The sequence below is a fragment of the Pteronotus mesoamericanus genome, unplaced genomic scaffold (assembly GCF_021234165.1).
Source record: "Pteronotus mesoamericanus isolate MK-2021 breed Mesoamerican mustached bat unplaced genomic scaffold, CSHL_Meso_final contig_130, whole genome shotgun sequence".
NCBI lineage: Eukaryota > Metazoa > Chordata > Mammalia > Chiroptera > Mormoopidae > Pteronotus > Pteronotus mesoamericanus.
The window spans coordinates 8,981,812-8,988,528 of NW_026555060.1; the positions used below are offsets into that span (position 1 = coordinate 8,981,812).

At 39.6% G+C, this 6,717-nt stretch overlaps 1 pseudogene; it reads right to left on the reverse strand.

Annotated features, from left to right (window-relative positions):
* Positions 1-1,020: 1,020 nt before the first annotated feature.
* LOC129085595 (60S ribosomal protein L7-like) lies at positions 1,021-1,849 on the reverse strand (annotated as a pseudogene).
* Between the last annotated feature and the right edge of the window lie 4,868 nt (positions 1,850-6,717).

A 6,717-nucleotide genomic window follows, 5' to 3' on the forward strand; every position in this document is an offset into this window, starting at 1 on the left:
ATTAGTGATGAACTATATCTAGGATAAAATTCATCTGGCACTCTGCAATAGAATCATTTAATGGCTATGACTAAGCTTTTTCTGAGATGCACTGCTATTTATTAGCTGAATACATCCAATTCACATATTTTAATAAAAAAAATAGTAAAGATCAAGTAATGCCACTTGATGTGACTTCTGCAACACACTCCTGAGCTACAATTTAATGGATTTTGAAAGGCATAAACTTGTCACACCCTTGGATCTGCAAACAGAATGTTAGTGGTTGCCTTCTGTAGTCTCTAGCCTGTGAGCATATTTGAAATGTCCTAGATCTCATGCTCTTGGACAGCTCCCTTTCCTTTGGGTTATGTAATAAACTTCTAGGTCTCACATACGCTTTAGCCAAAACTGTGCTATGAGAGAAGCTTTTGCCTGGGAGAAAAGCTTCCAAGTCAGGGCCTTTGGAAAAGCTGGGAAGGTTGCTAAATCTAAGCAAGTGTTGAGGGAGAGTGAGGAACACCAATTCCATTTGGGTCAGACTCAGTGGTCAAAGAGAAGATAGATCTGTGGGGGTGTCAGGAAGTCATCTTGTCTGGGTTTCAAGGTATCTGGCTCTAGTTGACTATGGTATGAATGTCCAGTTGCCCCTGGAAGCCCAGTAAGAGAAGTGAGAAGCAAGATCCAGTTCAATGGAAAATGGTCATACAGACACTTGGTAAGATAGTTATCTAGGGCTGAAGAGTTAAGGTAGATAACCTGGCACCAGGGACACCGGAGAGGGACCTGGCACACAGAGTTACCATACTCATAAATTTTAAGGGAGGTTATAGCTCGAGGCTCAAAAAGGCACCAGGCTTCAGTTCAACCTGAGGTTTAGAGGAAATACTGCTTCTAGTCCCCACTCAGCCATAAGCAGGGATGGGTGGTAGCCCTCATGCAACACTTCTCTCTCTCATTGTCCTGGGGCCTTGTATGATCTAAATTTAGAGGTAACACCATCATTGATAGCTATTAATTCATTTGGATATTTCTTTTTTTTTCATTTTTCATTTTTAAAGCAGTTACTGTTTATTAACTGACCAGATTACAAAAATAACCATGGCAGATACCTTAGTTCATCCTTCTAATAAACCTGTTGATCTGGTCCTCCCTGTTACCAGCATCTCCACCTTCTACAAAATGGGTGGTCTTTTTCTTCATTCCACCTCATGGAGAAGATAATCTGAAGGGCCACAGGAAGCTGTTTGCTTCTTTGAAGTGTTTTCCAGCGGGATCAATCTCATGAATCAGATCCTCCAGGTAGATGGCGGCATATTTACCAAGAGATCGAGCAATCAATGCGTTTATCTGTTAGGGCGATTCGTTTTTTCTTGACTTCGCCATAACCATGCTTGTAGATCAATTCATTTACTGACTTCAGGTTTGAGTAGCCCCATGTAATATATGGTTCCACAATCCTCAGCATGTTAACTGAAGCCTTGTTGAGCTTACTGAAGGTGCCATTGAAGATCTGGCAAAGGCAAAGAAGCTGCAGCACCTTTCGGGCCTTTGGGCTTATACCATTGATACCTCCGATCCTGATGACAAATGCCAATTTGGGTTCTGCAGGTACATAGAAGTTGCCAGCTTTTCTTGTCATTTTAGCCATTCGAATCTCAGTTCTGTACATCTGTCTGTATTCCTTGTGATAGTATTGAGCTTTTTCATAGATAAGCTTCCTCCTTGCCTTTCGAAGCATCTTCTGGGCAAACTTCTTTCTCAGGTGCTTGATCTTCGGCTCTGCAAAATTCCTTTGCTTTTTCTTAAGAGTTTCTGGCACAGCAGGAACCTTCTTCTTCTCTTCTGCACCCTCCATAGTTACAGCCAGAAAAAGAGCTCATTTGGATATTTCAGCGTAGTCTCATGGGCTGGTGCATTTTGTTAGGCCATTATCAGTGAATGTCCTACTTAGATACTTAGATTCATCATCAAGGATGCTAAACAGGAATTTTTTGTACAATGCTTTACTGAAGCTGAAAGAGCTATTATACTCAATGCCAAATATCTCTAAAGGTGGACCGTAATTAATTGTATGCCAGCTCCAATTGGAATTTTGATGTTTGAAAGCTTCTCTATTCACCTTGTTATTGGAATAAGAAAGTACCTGTACTTTGTAGGAGTTCAGATCAATTCCTGTCGAACTGGGAGATGGAAACAGTCACAGCCTCTTGAAATAATAGCATGATTCCACCCCTGGAATTTATCATTCATGAGCAAGGCATTTATACTGATGGCTTGTGAACAGTTTTAATTCCTGAGACGTTCATATTTTATCTTGGCTACACTAAAGGCAGGGCATCTGAGAACTATTAAAAGAAGAAAAAGTTTTGCCCAGAATTAATGTCTAATAGTCTGGAATAGAATTTGAGAAAAATAAAAAGGTCCAGGGCTATCCTAAAGCCATAGAAAGTGATTCAGAATTGCTAGGTAGGCGCCTATACTAATTTTGCAGGACTATAGAACTTTCTTAATTATGATTCAATATAGTGTCAGTGTTTTTTATTCCGTCTTTCACATTAGCAGTCACAACTCTCCATGTGGAAGTAGTACATGGGAATTTCTGGTAATGGGATTGTAGTCCTCTCTATTGGCTTTCTGAAAGGTGCAGCACTAAAACTTACCGACCTGGGTTGATAGTGTCATGCCGGATGATGTGAGCATGAAAGGAGGCTGAAAGGATGAGAAGGTCTGGTAAGGACATCAGTAGTGAACACGCCTCATTACACACTGAAAAAGACAAGCCAGTCTTGCAGACTCATTTACATGGTCCCTCTCTGCTCTGCCTTTTGAGCCTGCCCTTTTTCTCTGCCCATTTATGGCAAAACTGTTAACTATTACAAAGAACTATGAACAGATCAATGTGAGTTCCTGCTACAGTGAATAAAGTCACAGGCCTGTCTTCTACAAGGGCCAGGGTCTGGATGTGACAGCGGATGCCCTTCTCAGGGTCACCAGGCCATGAGGCATGGATATTTCAGCCACTCCTGAGGATTACTAGGACTGGCAAGATAGAGACCAGTGATTTTTCTTGGACCCCAGCAACTGCCGAAGATATCTGGGATTTCTGTTCCCACTAATATATACAGGGACAACTTTAAAAAAGGGCCCTTCCTGCATTTCATAAAGTCGTACTAAGCAGGAAGGGGGTGTCATATGATACCATGGCTCACTATTATTGGTATGCTCCTTCTGATTTCCTACAGTTGTGCCTTCGGTGATTTCATCAATGGCTCTGTTTCAGTGCTGACACGTGTTAAAACAAAAATAGTCATAGGTTATCATTATTATTTTAAAATAGTACTTAGACATTCTGAAGTAAAGTAACCTACATTCAATTGTGCTGTCCTGTTTAAGGAAATGGGTTTTCCAAAACGTGGATATAAGTCTAAGAACACGATTCTTCTATTCAAGTCCTCAGAATACAGATTCATTAAACAGCCAAACCTAAGCAACAAGCAATAATAGAGATACGGGCTGCTTGCTAGGTATCCTGGCTGTTCTCCATGGAGTAATTAATCTGCCTTTTCCTCTGTTGAAAAGGATCACATTTCAGTCCCAAAAGTACAGGACAGGTTTGGTCAAGGATCACCTCTCCCTCTCCCCACCCTTCTCTCCTACACACACAGATGGGCTGGGTGGCTTAGCAAATTGAATAGAACTTTATAGGTTGCTTTTTTTCCCCCCCTCAAAGAACTTGATGTAATTTGTAAAGTACAAAGAAAGCAGTTAGTTGCAAAGTAGTCAAGGAGCAAATAACACTGGAAACTGATTTGCCAGTTGCCTCATGTCTAAGCATAAGTCCAAAAAAACGGTTGGATACCACTGAGGCCTTTGGCAATTTTAACCTTCCATTTAACTCTTTTTTGATCTTAATGCTTAAAGCAGGCAACATCTGCCCACACATTAAATGTGGAATACTCCACATCAAAGGGCCTCTAATTATTGGAGATGTCTTCAGAACTTAAATTTCACCAGCTCAACTTGTAAGATAAAAAACTACCTTAGGGATAAGTACTGAATAAACCCACTAAACATTCAAAGACAGTAGCATGTCACGGATTCCACTGCTAGGAATATGCCCTAGAATCCTGAATCACAAGTTCAAAAGAACTTATGTACCCTTATGTCCATAGCAGCACTATTTACAATAGCAACATGCTACAAACAGCCTAAGTGCCCATCAGTAAATGAGCGGATCAAAACACTGTGGTACATTCATATAATGAAATACTATGCAGCAGAAAAAATGAAGGAGCTCCTCCCTTCTGTGACAGCATGGATGGAACTAGAGAACATTATGATAAGTGAAATAAGCCAGTTGCTGAAAGACAAATATCATATCATCTCACTTATAAGAAGATTCTAATGAACAAAATAATTTAATGAGCAAAACAGAACCAGAGGCATGGAAACATGGAACAGACTGGCAGTGACTAGAGGGGAGGAGTAGGGGGGTAATCATGGAAAGAAGGGGAAGGGACTAGTCAAAGAATGTGTAAAAATGACCCGTGGACATGGGCAGTGGTGTGGAGACTGACGGTGGGAGGGGGGGTTGGGCTGGGCAGAGGAGGGTAAAGGGGGAAAAATCGGGGCAACTGTAATGGAGTAATGATAAAAAATAAAAAACAAGGACAGTAGCATAAAGAAAGATGCTTGAAACAAATACACACTTACTTGTTTTCTACTTTATCTAAATAGAATGTAATAAAGCCATTATCTTAGCACGCCTACCTTGAAAGTTTTCAACTGGAAGTCACTACAATATTGGAGGTGGATATACTTCAACAACTTTCATCTAAGGCAAGAATATTAGTGTGCTGCAAGAATTTTCAAAACATGCAGTACCTGACTAATTAGTCAGAGCCACTGACCTCTTTTCCCTTAAGATTGTCAAATAAAGAAATGACAACAGCCAACACAACAATAACCATCTGTCTAGAATGAATGAAAATTATACTTTTTTTTTTGTCAAATTGGCAAATTATATAATGTATTTTTAGTGTGCCGCAGAATTTTAGTAATTAGCTTACGTGTGCCATGAGATGAAAAAGATTGAAAATTGCTGATCTAAGGATGTCAAAGCATCTAACAAAATGGGAGAACATTAAATCCAGAAAGAGTTTAAAACAGATGAAGTTCATTTTAGCAGAAAATATCACCCTTATAAAACTGTGTCTTGAAGAACCATGTTTTTTCATGTTTGTATCCAAGATACAAACATGAAAAATCTGGCACAATGCCTGCCTGGCACATGACAGATGCTCAATAAATGTTTGTGGAATTTCAGGAACAGTACTTAACAAATGTGTGGGGCAACCCTAGCTGTTGGTGTTTTGCTGTTATTTTAATGTCCTGTATTGTGTCAATATCTACCTTGACATAACAAGGGCAGAGATACCACCAAGTTAAGGCAGAGTGTAAAAGAGAAAAATGATCATTTCAATGACTTAGGTTTCTGATACACAGATTCACATAAGTAGTCTTAGAAAAACCTCTACCATTATCAAGCGCAGTCTTTAACCTCTGCTTAAACTCTTCTAATAACAGAGAACATAGCACCTCACAGGGCAGCCCACTGCAGTTTGGCGGTAGTTCTGATCATTATAAAGATCCCCCTCATGGAACCGAACTGTGCCTCCTGTAAACGAACCCTTTGGTCTTTTATCAAAGACTTCTTACTCTGTGAGGATCCTTCAAGCACTTGAAAAAAATTATTGCATATTCCTCCTCCTCCCTCCCCCAGGCAGAATATCCTTATCCAAGATAAATATTCCTGATTCACTAAGACATTGTTTGCAGACCCTCCTCCCTACTTTGGGCACATTCCTGTCTCTTGTACCATCTTTCCAACATAAAATACTAAAATTTAAAAACAATTTTTGGGCACTTTCTTTTTCCTACATTCATTTTCTTGGACATGCTTAACTCATATTAAGCTTAAAGCTGACACTTCAATTTTATGTCAACCACCATTAAGCAACACGGGCTTATCTTTTATTTGTATAGTTAATTTCTGTTTGTTTCAGAGTTTAGGACTTTATTCTTTGAATTTTTTCATCTCATTTTTTTGGGAAATGATTTTTCAAGCTGCCATTGCAGATTATTGAGACTTTGAATCTTGAGTCTGTTATTCATGTGACATGTGTATTATTAGTCCAACAGTGACATAAATACTAAACGGACCAGGGACTTCTTCCTGAATCATATTGTGAACTTCTCTGAGGCTTGATGCAGGTGGAAGTCACAGACTCTAAGTGCTTCAGCTGGGATTATCTGAGAATTCTGATGCCCAGAACTACCTAAATCTCTGTTTCCTCCAGGTTGAGTAGGAGCCAGTTTCAAACTGTGTGGGAACCTTTTCCTGCCTGGCATAGTATTTCATTTCAGCTTGAAGTACTGTTTTTGAATAAAACCTTAAGAGATTTCTAACTTTCTTTCCTTTTCTCCCTTAATGTAGATATGATTTTGTGCCCCCACAGCCTCTACTTCATTCTCACCCCCAAAGACTTTATTTTCTTCTTAAGAGATCACATTAATCCCACAAGAGAAAATACATTGGAGGGAACGCAGCCAAAACCACCGGAGTGGAAAGACAGACATATGTGTACAAGGAGACTACACTTCACATCTGGAAAATTCCTAAATCCTCTTTTATTTTTCTACCATTGGTATTCTTTTAACATAAAGCAGAGATGA